The following is a 19,746-nucleotide window of genomic DNA, read 5'->3' on the forward strand; positions in this document are numbered from 1 at the left end:
CATTTTTATTGTGTCAAGACAAGTGAAAGCTAAGCAAAATTTTATTATTCCTTTCCCTTTCCTCCATATCCTTGGTTTTCTTGGAACTTGTAAATGTTTGTTTTTCTCCTTCATTTCTCAATTTTCCATATGCACATCACTGTTTTATCACCACACTCCTCTAACCGTGTGAATTTCCTCTGGGTAAATTCAAACATACCTGTTAGTCTATCTACTTTATCTGACTGAACAAATCTCAGCAGTCTTCTGAGCTGACCTGGTGGGTCTGATTGATCTCTAGGCCTCTCTCTAGCCATCGTCGTCCTATCATCCTGGGTATTCTCTTTGCCACTCTCATGAGTTGGAGGCCCCACTTCCTGGATTCCATCTTTTCATCCTTTTAAAAAATGTATTCTTTTGTTTTATTTAAGCACGTGTTGCCGTTTTTCCTGAGAAAAAGTTTATGAATGGTAAATTTTATGAGACTAGGTATGTCTTTTCTTTAAATCAAAGTATAGCTGATTTACAATATTATAATAGTTTCAGGTGCACAACATAATGATTCAACATTTTTATAGATTATACTCCATTTAAATTTATTATAAAATATTGGCTACATCTCCTGTGCTGTATAGCATATCTTTGTAGCTTATTTATTTTATACATAGTATTTTGTTCCTTTTAATCCCCTACCCCTATCTTGCCCCTGTCCCCTTGTCTCTCCCCACTGGTAACCACTAGTTTGTTTTCTATATCTTGTCTGTTACTTTTTTGTTATATTCACTAGTTTGTTGTATATTTTTGATTCCACATATAAGTGATATCATACAGTATTTGTCTTTCTCTGATTTATTTCACTTAGCATAATATCCTCCAAATCCATCCATGTTGTTGCAAATGGCAAAATTTCATTCTTTTTTTATGGCTGAGTATTATTCCGTTATATATATGTACCACATCTTCTTTAACCATTCATCTGTTGATGGGCACTTAGGTTGCTTCCAGATCTTGGCTGCTGTAAGTAATGCTGTTATGAACATTGAGGTGCACGTATCTGTTCATATTAGTGCTTTCATTTTCTTTGGGTATATACCCAGGAATGGAATTGCTGGGTCATATGGTAGTTCTATTTTTCATTTTTTTCAGAAATCTCCATACTGTTTTCCACAGTTGCTGCTCCAATTTACATTCCCACCAACAGCATATGAGGATTCCCTTTTCTCCACATCCTTAGCAACATTTGTTATTTGTGTTCTTTTTGATGCTGTCCATTCTGACATGTGTGTATGATATCTCATTGTGTATTTGATTTGCATTTCTCTGATAATTAGCAATATTGAGCATCTTTTCATGTGCCTGTTGGCCATCTGTACATCTTCTTTGGAAAAATGTCTATCAAGGTCTTATGCCCATTTTTCTATCAGGTTGTTTGTGTTTTTGACATTGAGTTGTATAAGCTGTTTATATATTTTGGATATTAACCCCTTATCAGTCATATCATTTACAAATATTTTTCTCCCAGTCAGCAGGTTACCTTTTTGTTTTGTCTGTGGTTTTCTTTGCTGTGCAAAAGCTTTTAAGTTTAATTAGGTTCCAGTTGTTTATTTCTTTTGCCTTAGGAGACAGATCTAGAAAAATATTGCTATGATTTATGTCAAAGTGTTCTCTGCCTATGTTTTCTTCTAGGAGTTTTATGGTTTCCAGTTTTACACTTAGGTCTTGAATCCATTTTGAATTTATTTTTGTATATGGTGACAGAAGGTTCTAATTTCATTTATTTTTACATGTATCTGTTTAGTTTTCCCAGCACCATTTATTGAAGAGACTGTCTTTTCCCCATTTTATACTCTTGCCTTCTTTGTCATAGATTAATTGACCATAAGTGTGTGGGTTTATTTCTGGGCTCTTTATTCTGTTCCATTGATCTATGTGTCTGGTTTTGTGCCAGTACCATTACTGTTTCGATTACTGTAGCTCTGTAGCATAGTCTGAAGCCAGCTCTGTTCTTCTTTATCAAGATTGTTTTGGCTATTTGGGGTCTTTTGTGTTTCCCTACAAATTTTAAAATTATTTATTCTAGTTATGTGTAAAATGTCATGGGTATTTTGATAGGGATTGCATTAAATCTGTAGATTGCTTTGGGTAGTATGGACATTTAATAATATTAATTCTTCCAACCCATGAACACAGCATATTTTTCAATTTCTTTATATCATCTTCAATTTTACTTTTACAATATCAATGTTTTATAGTTTTCTGAGTATTCGCCTCCTTGGTTAAGTTTATTCCTAGGTATTTTATCCTTTTTGATGTGATTTTCAACAGGGTTGTTTTCTTGCTTTCTTTTTCTAATAGTTCATTATTAATGTATAGAGAAGCAAGATTTCTGTATATTAATCTGGTATCCTGCAATTTTACTGAATTCATTTATTAGTTCCAGTAGTTTTTTGGTGAAGACTTTAGGGTTTTCTGTATATATTGTAATGTCATCTGCAAATAGTGACAGTTTTACTTCTTCCCTTCCAGTTTGGGTGCCTTTTATTTCTTTTTCTTGTCTTATTGATGTGGCTATAACTTCCAATTCTGTGTTAAATAGAAATGGTGAGAGTGGGCATCCTTGTCTTGTTCCTGATTTTAGAGAAAAGGCTCTCAGCTTTTCACCATTGAGCATGATGTTAGCTGTTTGTCATAAATGATCTTTATTATGTTGAGCTAGGTTCCCTCTATACCCACTTTGATGAGAGTTTTTAATCATGAATGGATGTGGAATTTTGTCAAATGCTTTTTCTGCATCTATTGAGATGATCCTGTGATTATTATTAATATGGTGTATCACATTGAATGGTTGCAGATATTGAACCATGCTTGCATCCCTGGAATAAATCCCACTTGATCATGGTGTATGATCCTTTTTATATATTTTTAAATTCAGCTTGCTAATATTCTGTTGAGTATTTTTGTATCTATATTAATAAGAGTTACTGGCCTGTAATTTTCTTTTTTTGTAGAGTTTTTTTCTGGTTTTGGTATGGGGGTAATTGTGGCCTTGTAGAATGAATTTGGGAGTGTTCCTTCCTCTTCAAATTTTTATAATAGTTTGAAAAGGATAGGTATTAGTTCTTCTTTATATATTTGGTAGAATTCCCCTATGAAGCCATCTGGTTTTGTTGGCTGGGTGTTTTGGGGTTTTTTTCCCCTACAAAGTCAATTTCACTACCAGTGATTGGTCTGTTCCAATTGTCTGTTTCTTCTTGACTCAGTCTTGGCAGGTTGTATGTTTCTAGAAATTTGTCCACTTCTTCTTGTTGTCCAATTTGTTGCCATATAAATGTTTGTAGCATTCTATTGTGATTTTTTTGTCTCTCTGTGGTATTGGTTGTTATTTCTCCTCTATCATTTCTTATTTTGTTTATTTGGGTCCTCTCTCTTTTCTTCTTGGTGAGCCTGGCTAAAGGTTTATCATTTTTGTTTATCTTTTCAAAACATCAGTTCTTGGTTTCATTGATCTTTTCTATTGTTTTTGGTCTCTATTTTATTTATTTCCTCTCTGATCTTTATTATTTCCTTCCTTCTGCTGACTTTGGGCTTTGTTCTTCTTTTTCTAATTCCTTTAGATGGTATGTTAGGCTGTTTATTTGAGATTTTTCTTGTTTCTTGAGGTATGCCTACATTGCTTAGGTATGTCTTTATTCTACCCTCATACTGCATTTAGAATTTTGTTAGGTATTAATTTCAAGTTCAAAGTGTTTTTTTCTCTCTTAATTAAACGTATTTTTCAATGTCTACTAGTTTTCAATGTTACTATTGAGAATCCAAAGCCATTTTTATGCTTGATCTTTTGTATAAAACCTGTTCCCCCTCACTTCTCCTCTACTCCAATTAGAGAGCTTCTAAGATTTGTCCTTTTTTCTTTCTTAAAAAATCTCAGGCAGTCTGAAAATTCACAGTGATGTGTATTACAGTTTGGATTGCCAGGAAACAGACTCAGAGATGGAGATCAGTGTTAGGGAGGTATATTAGGGAGTACTCTTGGGATCAATACCTAGGGAAGGAAGGAAGGGAAGTATGAAAGGGGGGAGAGAGAAGGTGACTTGTGATGTACTCTCAAAGAAACCTTAGCATGTTGGGTCTATAACTGGGATAACCCTTCAGAGTTTACTAGTGTGGAAAGGAGGCTGGTCCTTTATAGCCTCATGTTGATTGGATATGGCTGCCCCTGGAAGGAAACATGACCTTGGGTAAGGCAATTTTCTCCTGCTGAGGCAATCCCAAAGAGGGATGACACCTAAAGCACTCCCTGCAGCAAGGGGAATACCTTTCCTAAGGAGAGATCTGAGGAATGCATCACAGAACTGTCACAAGGTGCCTTGTGGCATGGGTCTGATTTTATCTATTGTGCTAGCACATGGTGAATCCTTTCAACTGGAAACTCGTCCACTGATCTGGACCATTTTCTTAAGCTTCTTTTGTTTGCTTCTTCCATCTTCTTTGTTTTTTCCTTCTGGAACTGCTATTATTCAGATGTGGGATTACTTCTAATTTCTTATCCTTTTGACTCTATTAACCTCTCTTTGTCTTTTTGGCTCTTCTTTATGTGATTTTTTGGTCAACTTTAATTTCCAGCCTGTTCCCTTGTTCCCTTAAGTTTTTTTTTTTTTTTTTTTAACATTTACTGTCTTCTTTCTAATTTCCTTGGACTTTTAAAATATTCTTTGATTTTTAAACATTATGCCATTCTTTTTTAATGGGTGTAATGTCTTCTCCTGTCTTTCTGAGAATATTAGCAATAGCTTTTATGAAATTTTCTTTCCTTGCATTGTTTTTTTACCCCCATGTGGTTTTTAAATGTTTATTTGTTTGGACCTTCCATTTTACATATTAGATGCATTCTTCAAAGTTCAAAGAGTCATGTCTTTGCTCATGTGTAAGGGTAGGGCACCAGAGAGCTAACTGCAAACTGTGTATGTTGCGAGGCCAACTGGGGGCTGAAGAGCAGGATGATCTTTTTCAGTCGTTTCCCTGAGGCAGCACCAATGTCAATATCTTTGGGCTTTTTTTCTTGGGATATCCAGAGTCTCTAGAGAAGGATATTAAAATGTCTTATTGGAGGAAATAGTCCAGGTTTCTGGAAGGCACATATGGAAAGAGATCTGGAAAGCAGAGGTCCTGATATCAGTGTATCACTGTCATTAACTGAGCCTGGTGTCCTTCAGGTCAAAGAGCCTCTGTTTTACCTTCTATGGGGGATAAACATTTGTTTTCTTCCATTGTAAGAGGTAGCAGTCACCTGGATCTTGATATTGAAGTAGATATTTGGAAATCTCACAAGACTGTCAATCAATAATCCTTTTATTAGCTCTACCTTCACCCCTATTTCTAAAAATCCTAGATGCTGCCAATTCCTGAACCTCTTGGAGGTCTAGGGCATAAATATAGCTTCTTCTTGGCTTTCCCTACTGCTGACTTAGCAGTTAGCTTTATTGGGTCTGCAAAATCTGTTGCTCTCGTTCGTTTTCTTTCCAGCGTCCAGAATTTTGTTGCTTCTATCTTCTCCTCCCTTGGTCTTGTAGGTTTATGACTTAAACAAAAATTTGTTTGCTGTCATTCTAATAGAGTCCCTCCAGTAGAGGGAACAGAGATAATACAATAAGCTGCCATCCTTAACCAGAAGTAAATACACAAAACCCTTGATCTTTACATTTCTCTGAAATACCCTTGAAGTATTTTAAATGAAACCAGATTGATTTCGGTATCCGTTAAAATCTGCAAATGATAATATCCTTCTATTTAATTTCATAATAAAAATGTTAATGTTCTCTAATTTGTAAATTTCCTCTGTAAACATGGGAATTAATGTGGAAAACACAATAGATTGACCAAATTATGAATTGAAAGTTAGCAAAAGCACAGCAAAAAAGCTGTGTATCTTGTGCCTGGTAGCATTTTTGTGGTAGAAACAGTAAAAGCTTGGATCTCTATCTTGCCTCTGCTACTTAGTAGCAGAATAAAACTTAATCCCTTCGAGGCCTCTGTAAAATAGGCATAATAAACCAATACTGTATTTAGCCAAAGGCAAGGCTGAGTAGGGGATGGATATAGGAGCCACCAATGTCTAGCATATGGGCTAGTGCACAGCACAAGTTAGTTCTCTTCCCTCGCGCCAAAGGAAGTGGGAAGAATGATGGCAACTCTCAGGGGAGGTGGAGGAGGATGGGACTAGGAAATGCTCCCCATTCCTGAGGGCCCTCAACTAATCTTTGGAGCCCATAGTTACTCACATGAAACTTACATGTTTTCAGTAAGAATTCAGGGAAAGGAGGCCCTGGAAAAAGAGGGTTAGCTGGAAGTGAACAAGAAAAAAAAGAGAAGGAGAAAACAAAAAAGAAAAGAAAGTGAGAAGAAGAATAAAATGAAGGGCATGTTGGTAGACATACTGTTGGAAGAATCGACAGTAGTGGGACATCTGGTCACCTCAGGCATAATATACAGAGTAAAAACATGCAGTTAGTAAATTAACCTGAAACCAAGGATAAAACAGGTTCAACTTTGACTCAGGAGTGATCTTCCAGTTAAGGGATTATATGATCTTTCTTCTCCTTGGATCTCCTTCTCCTGTTGCCTGACCCTGGCAACTCATTAGTCTTCTCACTAGAGGAAAGGTAAGATAAATAAAAGATGAAACTTGAACCAATACTTTATACAGACTAGTGACTTCTGTGAAAGTTTGATAAAGGAAGGCAAATGAGCTTTCTTGATCATCAGTGCAATTAAGTTATGCCTGCTGTGCCTAGTTTCTATTATGCCTGCTGTGCCTAGTTTCTATTATTGGGGATAATTGTGAGTTGGCTGCATGTCAATGCAGAGGAATGACTTGTAATTTAAATAAATTATCTACATCTGGAAGTTTCTGTTTCTCTAAAAAGAAATCTAAGGGCTGACAAATAGTTGGATGACTCTCAAAATTTTGAATTTGTCAGATTTTAGCGGTCATTAGTAGAGAAGCAGAAGGAGCAGCAAAAGGAAGGTAATTAGTTACCTGGGGAGAGAGACTACTTAAAAAGGATTAATCTCCAAAATTTACGAGCAGCTCATGCAGCTCAATAACAAAAAAGCAACCCAATCCAAAAATGGGCAGAAGACCTAAATAGACATTTCTCCAAAGTAGATATACAGATTGCCAACAAACACGTGAAAGAATGCTCAACATCATTAATCATTAGAGAAATGCAAATCAAAACTACAATGAGGTATCACCTCACACCGGGCAGAATGGCCATCATCAAAAAATCTACAAACAATAAATGCTAGAGAGGGTGTGGAGAAAAGGGAACCCTCTTGCACTGTTGGTGGGAATGTAAATTGATACAGCCACTGTGGAGAACAGTATGGAGGTTCCTTAGAAAACTAAAAATAGAACTACCGTGTGACCCAGCAATCCCACTACTGGGCATATACCCTGAGCAAACCATAATTCAAAAAGAGTCATGTGCCAAAATGTTCATTGCAGCTCTATTTACAATAGCCAGGACATGGAAGCAACCTAAGTGTCCATCAACAGATGAATGGATAAAGAAGACGTGGCACATATATACAATGGAATATTACTCAGCCATGAAAAGAAACGAAATTGAGTTATTTGTAGTGAGGTGGATGGACCTAGAGTCTGTCATACAGAGTGAAGTAAGTCAGAAAGAGCAAAACAAATACCGTGTGCTAATACATATATATGGAATCTACGAAAAAAAAGAAAAAAAAACGGTCATGAAGAACCTAGGAGTAAGACGGGAATAAAGACACAGACCTAATAGAGAATGGACTTGAGGATATGGAGAGGGGGAAGGGTAAGCTGTGACAAAGTGAGAGACTGGCATGGACATATATACACTACCAAACGTAAAATAGATAGCTAGTGGGAAGCAGCCGCATAGCACAGGGAGATCAGCTCAGTGGTTTGTGACCACCTAGAGGGGTGGGATAAGGAGGGTGGGAGGGAGGGAGACGCAAGAGGGAAGAAATATGGGAACATATGTATATGTATAACTGATTCACTTTGTTATAAAGCAGAAACTAACACACCATTGTAAAGCAATTATACTCCAATAAAGATGTTAAAAAAAAATTGTTAAGGTAACAATGTGCAACTCTGCCCAGGTAAGAAGGAGATTGGGTCAGGCACTGTTCCATGAGGAAGGCTGCTACTTATCCTTTGTCATCATCTAGGATCCTAATTGCAGCCCTCAGTTGGATCCACCCTGTGCAAGTACCTTTATAGAAATCACTGGAGGGGTTTCTTACTTGGAAATTTGTGAATATAACAAAGGAGTTTGAAAATGATTGACCTTTTACCACTGAGAGAGCTCTGCAGCCTATAAAACAGTCTCTTTACTTAAGAGAAAATATACTTAACAGAGCAATTATGATATGCAGTGGTGTATCTGGTGGTGTTTCCAATTCCGCATCCCTAGGGCGTCAGCATAACCCTTAGACAGGTATGGTTCAGGGAATAGTCCGTGCCTGGTTTTGTTCAAACCACCCTATTCTTTCATCATCTTGTTTTGCACCATTTCAGGTCTTCAGTGTCCCATGATGCTCTGCATCCCATTTGACCAGTCACATCCTTGGAATGAGATGAATATCCGAATTGTGGCAAATCTTACTGTCGCTGCTGTGTTTGCTCAGACTTCATTTAAAGTGTCATCACTAGCTGTATTTCTACTGTGAATATAACTGCTGTTCCTAATTTGCTCACACAAGGCTGATACCTACAGGGCTGAAATATAAAGGAGGACTTCTCTCCTTTACCATGTTTCTCTCAACCCTCCCCAGACCCTTGACTGTCTCTGGGCTCTGTTCCTGTGCTCTGCATGTGCTCAGGAATGGTAGAAGTTTTATAGAGAGACACAACTTAAAAAAATATGTATATGTATATATATATTATTATATATAAAGCACAACTTAAAAATATACATTTATTATATATATATATACACACACATACATATATATACACATACATACATATATATGTATATCAAGCTTTTTTGCTGAAATTTCTACCATCTGGAAATTTCTTTCCCACTTTGTTGAAGTCATTGACTGGAGTGTATCTCTTGGGCTATACTTTCAAATATCGTTCTAACTGTGGAACTGCAGGGTTTGCTATTTAATTGTTTGGGGTCTATTCTGTGTGGCCATAGAACCAGATAATAACTTCATAATTATCAATACTATGGTATATAATGTAATTTTAAAATCCTATTCTGAAATATGTCATACATAAAAAGTGTGCATAAAGTTTATGTACAACCAGAAGAAGACTAATAACTTGAGCCTCATTTACCCACCACTTACCTCAAGAAATACAATATTGTCAGTCCTTTTAAAACATCTGTGTGCCTCTCTACTCCCACCTTCCTTCCGTCCATCAAAGGTAATATTAGCCTGAATTTTGAGTGAATCATTCTCTTGCTCTTCTTTATAGCTTTAATACATATGTAAATATCTAAACAATGTATTGAACTTCAAATAAATGGAATTCGTCTGTACACATTCTTCTGTGGGTCTTTTTCCACTCAGTGTTACATTGGTATAATTCATATCAATGCATATAACTATAGTTCATTCATTTTCATTGCTGTATAATATTCCATTTTATGAATAGCCTATAATTTATTCATTCTACTGTTGGTAGACATTTGTGGGTTGCATATTTTTTACTCTGACAGTTAGTGGTGCTCAGAACATCATCATGCATCTGTTATAATAAGACCTATGAGGAGAATTGCTGGCTTATAAGGTATCTATGCATGTTCAGCTTTCCTATATAAACACAATTTTTTTTCAAAGTACTTATACAACAACTTACCCCCTACCAGCAGTCTATTAAAGTCTTCATTGCTGCATATTCTTGCCAATACTTAGTATGGTCAGAATTCTTAATTTTTGCTAATCTAATGGCTGTGAAATAACCTCTCATTATGTTTTTAATTTGTATTTCTTTTTTTTTTTTTTTTTGTGGTATGTGGGCCTCTCACTGCTGTGGCCTCTCTCGTTGCGGAGCACAGGCTCTGGACGCGCAGGCTCAGCGGCCATGGCTCACGGGCCCAGCCGCTCCGCGGCATGTGGGATCCTCCCAGACCAGGGCACGAACCCGTGTCCCCTGCATCGGCAGGCAGACTCTCAACCACTGCGCCACCAGCGAAGCCCTAATTTGTATTTCTTGGTTACTAATGAGGTGGAAACCATTTTAAATGTTTGTTGCACATTTCAATTTCCTCTTTTTGCAAAGTGCCTTTTCAAGTCCTTTGCTCATTTTTCTATTGGTTGGTGTATATATATATATATATATATATATTCCCTCTTGTTTGGGGGGCGGAGGTACGCGGGCCTCTCACTGCTGTGGCCTCTCCCGTTGCGGAGCACAGGCTCTGGACGCACAGGCTCAGCGGCCATGGCTCATGGGCCCAGTCGCTCCACGGCATGTGGGATCTTCCCAGACCGGGGCACGAACCCGTATCCCCTGCATCGGCAGTGGACTCTCAACCACTGCGCCACCAGGGAAGCCCTGGTATATATATTTATTAATCATCTGAAGAAGTTCTTTATGTATTCTGGATACAATTTCTTCATTATTAGTAAAAAATTGGAAATACCTTTTCCTACTCTGTGACTTATTTTTTTTCATTGAAGTATAGTTGATTTACAATGCTGTGTTAGTTTCAGGTGTATAGCAAAATGATTCATATATATATATATATATTCTTTTTCAGTTTCTTTTCAATTCTAGGTTATTATAAGATATTGAATATAGTTCCCTGTGCTATATAGTAGATCCTTGTTGATTGTTTATTTTATATATAGTAGTTTGTATCTGTTAATCCCATACTCCTAATATATCCCTCCCCTCTTTCCCATTTGGTAACCGTAAGTTTGTTTTCTGTGTCTATGAGTCTGTTTCTGTTTTGTAAATAATTTCATTTGTATCATTTTTTTTAGAGTCCACATATAAGTGATATCATATGATATTTGTCTTTCTCTGTCTGAAGTCACTTAGTGTGATGATCTCTAGGTCCATCCATGTTGCTGCAAATAGCATCATTTAATTCTTTTTATGGCTGAGTAATATTCCATTGTATATATGTGCCACGTCTTCTTTACCCATTCATCTGTCAATGGACACTTAGGTTGCTTCCATGTCCTGACTATTGTAAATAGAGCTGCAATGAACATTTTGGTACATGACTCTTTTTGAATTATGGTTTGCTCAGGGTATATGCCCAGTAGTGGGATTGCTGGGTCAAATGGTAGTTCTATTTTTAGTTTTTTAAGGAACCACCATACTGTTCTCCATCATGGCTATATCTATTCCCATTCCCACCAAGAGTGCAAGAGGGTCTGCTTTTTCCACACCCTCTCCAGCGTTTATTTATTGCTTGTAGATTTTTTGATGATGGCCATTCTGACCAGTGTGAGGTGATACCTAATTGTAGTTTTGATTTGCATTTCTCTAATGATTAGTGATGTTGAGCATTCTTTCATGTGTTTGTTGGCAATATGTATATCTTCTTTGGAGAAATGTCTATTTAGGTCTTCTGCCCATTTTTGGATTGGCTATTTGTTTTTCTGATATTGAGCAGCATGAGCTGCTTGTATATTTGGAGATTAATCCTTTGTCAGTTGCTTCGTTTGCAAATATTTTCTCCCATTCTGAGGGTTGTCTTTTCATCCTGTTTAGGGTTTCCTTTGCTGTGCAAAAGCTTTGAAGTTTCATTAGGTCCCATTTGTTTATTTTTGGTTTTATTTCCATTTCTCTAGGAGGTGGGTCAAAAAGGATGTTGCTGTGATTTATGTCATAGAGTGTTCTGCCTATGTTTTCCTCTAAGAGTTTTATAGTGTCTGGTCTTACATTTAGGTCTTTAATCCATTTTGAGTTTATTTTTGTGTATGGTGTTAGGGAGTGTTCTATTTCATTCTTTTACATGTAGCTGTCCAGTTTTCCCAGCACCACTTATTGAAGAGGTTCTCCATTGTATGTTCTTGCCTCCTTTATCAAAGATAAGGTGACCATGTATGCGTGGGTTTATCTCTGGGCTTTCTATCCTTTTCCATTGATATATATTTCTGTTTTTGTGTCAGTACTATACTGTCTTGACTACTGTAGCTTTGTAGTATAGTCTGAAGTCAAGGAGTCTGATTCATCCAGCTCCGTTTTTCTTTCTCAAGATTGCTTTGGCTCTTCGGGGTCTTTTGTGTTTCCATACAAATTGTTAAACTTTTGGTTCTAGTTCTGTGGAAAATGCCATTGGTAGTTTGATAGGGATTGCATTGAATCTGTAGATTGCTTTGGGTAGTATAGTCATTTTCACAATGTTGATTCTTCCATTCCAAGAACATGGTATATCTCTCCATCTGTTTGTTGCATCTTTCATTTCTTTCATCAGTGTCTTACAGTTTTCTGCATACAGGTCTTTTGTCTGCCTTAGGTAGGTTTATTCCTAGGTATTTTATTCTTTTTGTTGCAATGGTAAATGGGAGTGTTTCCTTAATTTCTTTTTCAGATTTTTCGTTAGTGTATAGGAATGCAAGAGATTTCTGTGAAATAATTTTGTATCCCGCTACTTCACCAAATTCATTGATTATCTCTAGTAGTTTTCTGGTAGCATCTTTTGGATACTCTATGTATTGTAACATGTCAACTGCAAACAGTTGACAGTTTTACTTGTTCTTTTCCTATTTGGATTCCTTTTATTTCTTTTTCATCTCTGACTGCTGTGGCTAAAACTTCCCCAACTATGTTGAATAATACTGGTGAGAGTGGGTAGCCTTGTTCCTGATCTTAGTGGAAATGGTTTCAGTTTTTCACCACTGAGAACAATGTTGGCTGTGGGTTTGTCATATATGTCCTTTATTAAGTTGAGGTAAGTTCCCTCTTTGCCTACTTTCAGGAGACTTTTTATCAGAAATGGGTGTTGAATTTTGTCAAAAGGTTTTTCTGCATCTATTGAGATTATCATATGGTTTTTTCCTTCTCTTTGTTAATATGGTGTATCACACTGATTGATTTGCATATATTGAAGAATCCTTGCATTCCTGTGATAAACTCCACTTGATCATGGTGTATGATCATTTTATTGTGCTGCTGGATTCTGTTCGCTAGTATTTTGTTGAGGATTTTTGCATCTATGTTCATCAGTGATATTGGCCTGTAGTTTGCTTTTTTTGTAACATCTTTGTCTGGTTTTGGTGTTAGGGTGATGGTGGCCTCGTTGAATGAATTTGGGAGTGTTCTTCCCTCTCCTATATTTTGGTAGAGTTTGAGAAGGATTGGTATTAGTTCTTGTCTAAATGTTTGATAGAATTCACCTGTGAAGCTATCTGGTCCTGGGCTTTTGTTTGTTGGAAGATTTTTAATCACAGTCTCAATTTCAGTGCTTGTGATTGGTCGTTTATATTTTCTACTTCTTCTTGGTTCAGTCTCCGAAGGTTGTGCTTTTCTAAGAATTTGTCCATTTCTTCCAGATTGTCCATTTCATTGGCATATAGTTGCTTATAGTAATCTCTCATGATCCTTTGTATTTCTGCAGTGTCACTTGTTATTTCTCCTTTTTCATTTCTAATTCTGTTTTTGCTTTTAACTTAAAAAAACTTTTTTCATTTTTATTTATTTTTTATTGTTGCATTGGGTCTTTTTTGCTGTGCATGGGCTTTCTCTAGTTGTGGAGAGTGGGCGCTCTTCTTCGTTGTGGTGCACGGGCTTCTCTGCAGTGTCTTCTCTTCTTGTAGAGCATTGGCTCTAGGAGCACAGGCTTAGTAGTTGTGGCTCGTGGGCTCTAAAGTGCAGGCTCAGTAGTTGTGGCGCACGGGCTTAGTCTCTCTGCGGCATGTGGGATCTTCCCCATCCCCTACATGGGATTCTTAACCACTGCGCCACCAGGGAAGCCCCTCTAATTCTGTTGATTTGACACTTCTCTCTTTTTTTCTTGATGAGTCTGGCTAATGGTTTTTCAATTTTTTTATCTTCTCAAAGAACCAGCTTTTAGTTTTATTGATCTTTGATATCATTTCCTTCATTTCTTTTTCATTTATTTCTGATCTGATCTTTATGATTTCTTTCCTTCTGCTAACTTTGGGGTTTTTTTGCTCTTCTCTCTCTAATTGCTTTAGGTGTAAGGTTAGGTTGTTTATTTGAGATGTTTCTTTTTTCTTGAGGTAGGATTGTATTGCTATAAACTTCCCTCTTAGAACTGCTTTTGCTGCATCCCATAGGTTTTGGGCTGTCATGTTTTCATTGTCATTTGTTTCTAGGTATTTTTTGATTTCCTCTTTGATTTCTTCAGTGATCTCTTGGTTATTTAGTAATGTATTGTTTAGCGTTCATATGATTGTACTTTTTACAGTTTTTGTCCTGTAATTGATATGTAGTCTCATAGCATTGTGGTTGGAAAAGATACTTGATACAATTTCAGTTTTCTTAAATTTACCAAGGCTTGATTTGTGACCCAAGATATGATCTATCCTGGAGAATGTTCCATGAGCACTTGAGAAGAAAGTGTATTCTGTTGTTTTTGGTTGGAAGGTCCTATAAATATCAAGTAAGTCCATCTTAATATGTCATTTAAAGCTTGTGTTTCCTTATTTATTTTCACTTTGGATGATCTGTACATTGATGAAAGGGGGGCATTAAAGTCCCCTACTATTATTGTGTTACTGTCGATTTCCCCTTTTATGACTGTTAGCATTTGCCTTATGTATTGAGGTGCTCCCATGTTGGCTGCATAAATATTTACAGTCGTTATATCTTCTTCTTGGATCAGTCCTTTGATCATTATGTAGTGTCCTTCTTTGTCTCTTGTAATAGTCTTTATTTTAAAGCCTATTTTTTCTGATATGAGAATTGCTACTCCAGCTTTCTGTTGATTTCCATTTGCATGGAATATCTTTTTCCATACCCTAACTTTCAGTCTGTATGTGTCCCTAGGTCTGAAGTGGGTCTCGTGTAGACAACATATATATGGGTCTTGTTTTTGTATCCATTCAGCCAGTCTATGTCTTTTGGTGGGAGCATTTAATCCACTTACATTTAAGGTAATTATCGATATGTATGTTCCTATTACCATTTTCTTCATTGTTTTAGGTTTGTTATAGTAGGTCTTTTTCTTCTCTCATGTTTCCTGCCTAGAGAAGTTCCTTTAACATTTGTTGTAAAGCTGGTTTGGTGATGCTGAATTCTCTTAGCTTTTGCTTGTTTGTAAAGGTTTTAATTTCTCTGTCAAATCTGAATGAGATCCTTGCTGGGTAGAGTAATCTTGGCTGTAGGTTTTTCCCTTTCATCACTTTAAATATGTCCTGCCCCTCCCTTCTGGCTTGCAGAATTTCTGCTGAAAGATCAGTGGTTATCCTCATGGGGATCCCTTTGTATGTTATTTGTTGATTTTGCCTTGCTGTTTTTAATATTTTTTCTTTTTATTTAATTTTTAATAGTTTGATTAATATGTTTTGGCAAGTTTCTACTTGGATTTATCCTTTATGGGACTCTCTGTGCTTCCTGGATTTGATTGACTATTTCCTTTCCCATGTTAGGGAAGTTTTCAACTATAATCTCTTCAAATATTTTCTCAGTCCCTTTCTTTTTCTCTTCTTCTTCTGGGACCCATATAATTTGAATGTTGGTGCATTAAATGTTGTCCCAGAGGTCTCTGAGACTGTCCTCAATTCTTTTCATTCTTTTTTCTTTATACTGCTCTGTGGCAGTTATTTCCACTATTTTATTTTCCAGGTCACTTATCCGTTCTTCTGCCTCAGTTTTTCTGCTATTGATTCCTTCTAGAGAATTTTTAATTTCATTTATTGTGCTGTTCATCGTTGTTTGTTTGCTCTTTAGTTCTTCTAGGTCCTCGTTAAACGTTTCTTGTATTTTCTCCATTTTATTTACAAGATTTTGGATCATCTTTACTGTCATTACTCTGAATTCTTTTTCAGGTAGACTGCCTATTTCTTCTTCATTTGTTTGGCCTGGAGGGTTTTTACCTTGCTTCTTCATCTGCTGTGTGTTTCTCTGCCTCTCATTTTGCTTAACTTACTGTGTTTGGGGTCTCCTTTTTGTTGGCTGCAAGTTCATAGTTCCTGTTGTTTTTGGTGTTTGCTCCCAGTGGGTAACGTTGGTTAAGTGAGTTGTGTAGGCTTCCAGGTAGAGCGGGCTGGTGCCTGTGTTCTGGTGGATGAGGCTGGATATTGTCTTTCTGGTTGGCAGGACTGCGTCCGGTAGTGTGTTTTTTCCGGGTTTTTTTGCGGTACACGGGCCTCTCACTGCTGTGGCCTCTCCCGTTGTGGAGCACAGGCTCTGGAAGTGCAGGTCCAGGTCCATGGCTCATGGGCCCAGCCGCTCCGCGATCCTCCCGGAACAGGGCACAAACCAGTGTCCCCTGAATCGGCAGGAGGACTCTCAACCACTGCGCCCCCAGGGAAGCCCGGGTAGTGTGCTTTGAGGTGTCTGTGCACTTAGTATAGTTTTAGGCAGCCTCTCTGCTAATGGGTGGGGTTGTGTTCCTGTCTTTCTAGTTGTTTGTCTTGGGGTGTCCAGCACTGGAACTTGCCTGTCGTTGAGTGGAGCTGGGTCTTGGCATTGATACGGAGATGTTTTGGAGAGCTCCCTCTGATTGATATTACGTTGGCCAGGAGGTCTCTGCTGGTCCAGTGTCCTGAACTCGGCTCTCCCACCTCAGAGACTCAGGCCTGACACCTGGCCGGAGCACCAAGAGCCTGTCAGCCACACGGCTTATGCTTGAAGGACACTTCCTCAGATTATCTATCTTCTCTTGTCAGATTCCGAGCTTCCTTAGCAGTGTTCTGGTTATAGTCTGACTTCTCACTGTAGATTTGCCATACAGTTCAGCAGTTGCACTCCTTGGTATTTACTCAAAAAGTTGAAAACTTATATCCACACAAAAACCTGCTTTAGGGCTTCCCTGGAGGCACAGTGGTTAAGAATCTGCCTGCCAATGCAGGGGACACGTTTTGAGCCCTGGTCTGGGAAGATCCCACATGCTGCGGAGCAACTAAGCCCACGCGCCACAACAACTGCGGAGCAACTAAGCCCATGAGCCTGGTCTCTAGAGCCCGCAAGCCACAACTACTGAAGCCCGCATGCCTAGAGCCTGTGCTCCGCAACAAGAGAAGCCACTGCAATGAGAAGCCCGTGCACCGCAACGAAGAATAGCCTGCGCTCGCCGCAACTAGAGAGAAAGCCTGTGTTCAGCAACGAAGACCCAACACAGCCAAAAATAAATAAATAAAATAAATAACTGAAGAAACAGAAAAACAAAAAAACCTACTTGAGTGCTAAGGCACCTTCTAGTCACTGTCCAGATGATTTTTTTTAACGTAATCCCTCTTGGCGCTAGTGTAGCTGATCTGGGTCTCAGTCTCTGCGCTGCTGCAGCAGTGGCAACTCTGGCCCCTGCAGGTGGTTGCTGCGGGGCCCATGGTGCCCACGTTGCTGCCGCTGCCCAGCTCACTGTGGGCCCTGTGGCTGCAGGTGGCTCCGGGAGGCCAGGACGCACGGCTCGGGGGGATGGCCTCGGCAGTTTTGGTCTGGACAAAGAGGCTGTGCAGGGGGGCTGCGGGGCCCTGCGACATGCTGGTGGTCTGGCGGGGCGAGTTGGACTCGTCCAAGTCCTCGCAGTAGATCACGCCATTCTGTGAGACTTGGATGCTGTGGGCGCAGCCCATCCCTCGGCCAGCCTGGGTTCTCATTTGTGTTCCATTGGCCTACTTGTTTTTCCCTGGTGTAATTCTACACTATCATATGTGCTATAATTTTATGAGTCTTTATATTTAGTAGAGCTGATCTTCCTACCTCCTTTTTCTTTCTCAAGAGTGCCTTGATTCTTTACACATCTGTATAATTATCAGAATCAGCTTGTTGAGTTACACACAGACACATAAAATACTTACTGTAATTTTGATTGAGATTGCATTGAATCCACAAGTCAATATGGAGAGAATTGATAGTTTTATAAAGCTGAGCCTTCCAATGGATGGACATGAAATCCACCCATGAGGCTACCATGCTGTAAGAAAGTCAGGTACATGGGGAAACCAGAAGTAGATTCCTGTCAGCAGTCCTAACTTCAAGTCCTCCCAGCCCAGGGGCCGGGCATGTGAGTGAACAAATCCTTAGATAATTCCAGTGCCCAACTATAGGGTCATTCCCAGCCTTCAAGTGTTCCCAGCTTAGGCTCTAGACATCATGAAGCAGACTTTTTTTCCTTTTCTGAATTCCTTACCCACAGAAAATGGGTCAAAATAAAGTGATTGTTATTTTAAACACCTAAGTTTGGTGGTTTGTTGTATAACAATAATAAATAGTAATAGATAAGTCTTCAATTTCTCTCAATACAGTTGTATAATTTTTCACTAAAGGTCTTGCACATGTTTGTTAGATTGACTCCTAAGTATTTGATAAAGTTATATATCATTGTAAATAACATATTTTCATATTTATTGATCATGGGATACATTGTTTTATTTAGTTTTCTAACAGATTAATTGAATTGATATTTAAGAATTGATTCTGAACTCAACAACTTTATAAACTTTCCTATTAAGTTAAAAAAATCTTGTGCACATTTAAAAAACTTTTCCACGTATACTCTTTCTTGTGGTAATTTATTGGCTCACATAACTGAAAAGTTCAAGATAGTTTTGTTAGACGTGGCTGGGTCCAGGTATACTCTTATCACCTATAAATTCTGTCAATTTTATCTCTTCCTTTTTTTTTTTTTTTTTTTTTTGCGGCACGCGGGCCTCTCACTGTTGTGGCCTCTCCCGTTGCGGAGCACAGGCTCCGGACGCGCAGGCTCAGTGGCCATGGCTCATGGGCCCAGCCACTCCGCGGCATGTGGGGGTCTTCCCGGACCGGGGCACGAACCCGTGTCCCCTGCATCAGCAGGCGGACTCTCAACCACTGCACCACCAGGGAAGCCCTATCTTTTCCTTTTTAATACATGTAAAATAGATGATATTTATTTAGTTGTCTTGCATGGCTATTCTGGCTAGGCTCTCCAATACAATGGTGACGATCTCTAATGTAGTGGCGTTGGCCAAAAACTTGTCCTATTCCTGATCTGAAAGACCAGTATTCCACCATAGGTTTGTTGTGGGTTTATTGTAGGGTTAGGAAGTTATTTTTTTATTTTTAGTTTACTAGGAGTTTTTATTAAATGTTTAAAAAGCTATTTAATGCCTATTCTTCATGTATTTAGATAAACATATGTTTTCTATACATTTCTGGGTTTGCTTTGCAGATATTTTGCTTAGACTTTTTGAATTTATGTTTATGATAGGCCTGCAGTTTTACTTTGTTGTTCTGTCTTTGGTTTGGTATCAATGCTGTACTAGCTTCATAAAATAAATAGAGAAATATTCCCTCTTTTTTAATTCTCTGAAAGAGTTTGTGAAAAATGGAAATGTTTGTTCTTTCAGTATTTGGTAGAAATCATGTTTAAAATAATCTGGCCCTGGTGTTTTATTTTGTGTGTAAAGATTTGTAATTCTGGAGTAAATTTTTTTAATCAATAGAGGAAAAGTCAGGATTTCTATTTCTTCTTAAGTAGTGTGTAAATCTGTATATTTTTAGGAATATTTCCATTTTACCTATATTTTAAGTGGTCTATTTGGTACAGATTCTTTGAAGTTTGTGGACATTTGCTTTATGGCCTAACATTTTTCAATGTTTACAAGTTAACAAAAAGTTGTTCATTATATTCT

This window comes from Leucopleurus acutus (genome assembly GCF_964270905.1).
Source record: "Leucopleurus acutus genome assembly, chromosome: 15".
In the NCBI taxonomy this organism is placed as follows: Eukaryota; Metazoa; Chordata; class Mammalia; order Artiodactyla; family Delphinidae; genus Leucopleurus; species Leucopleurus acutus.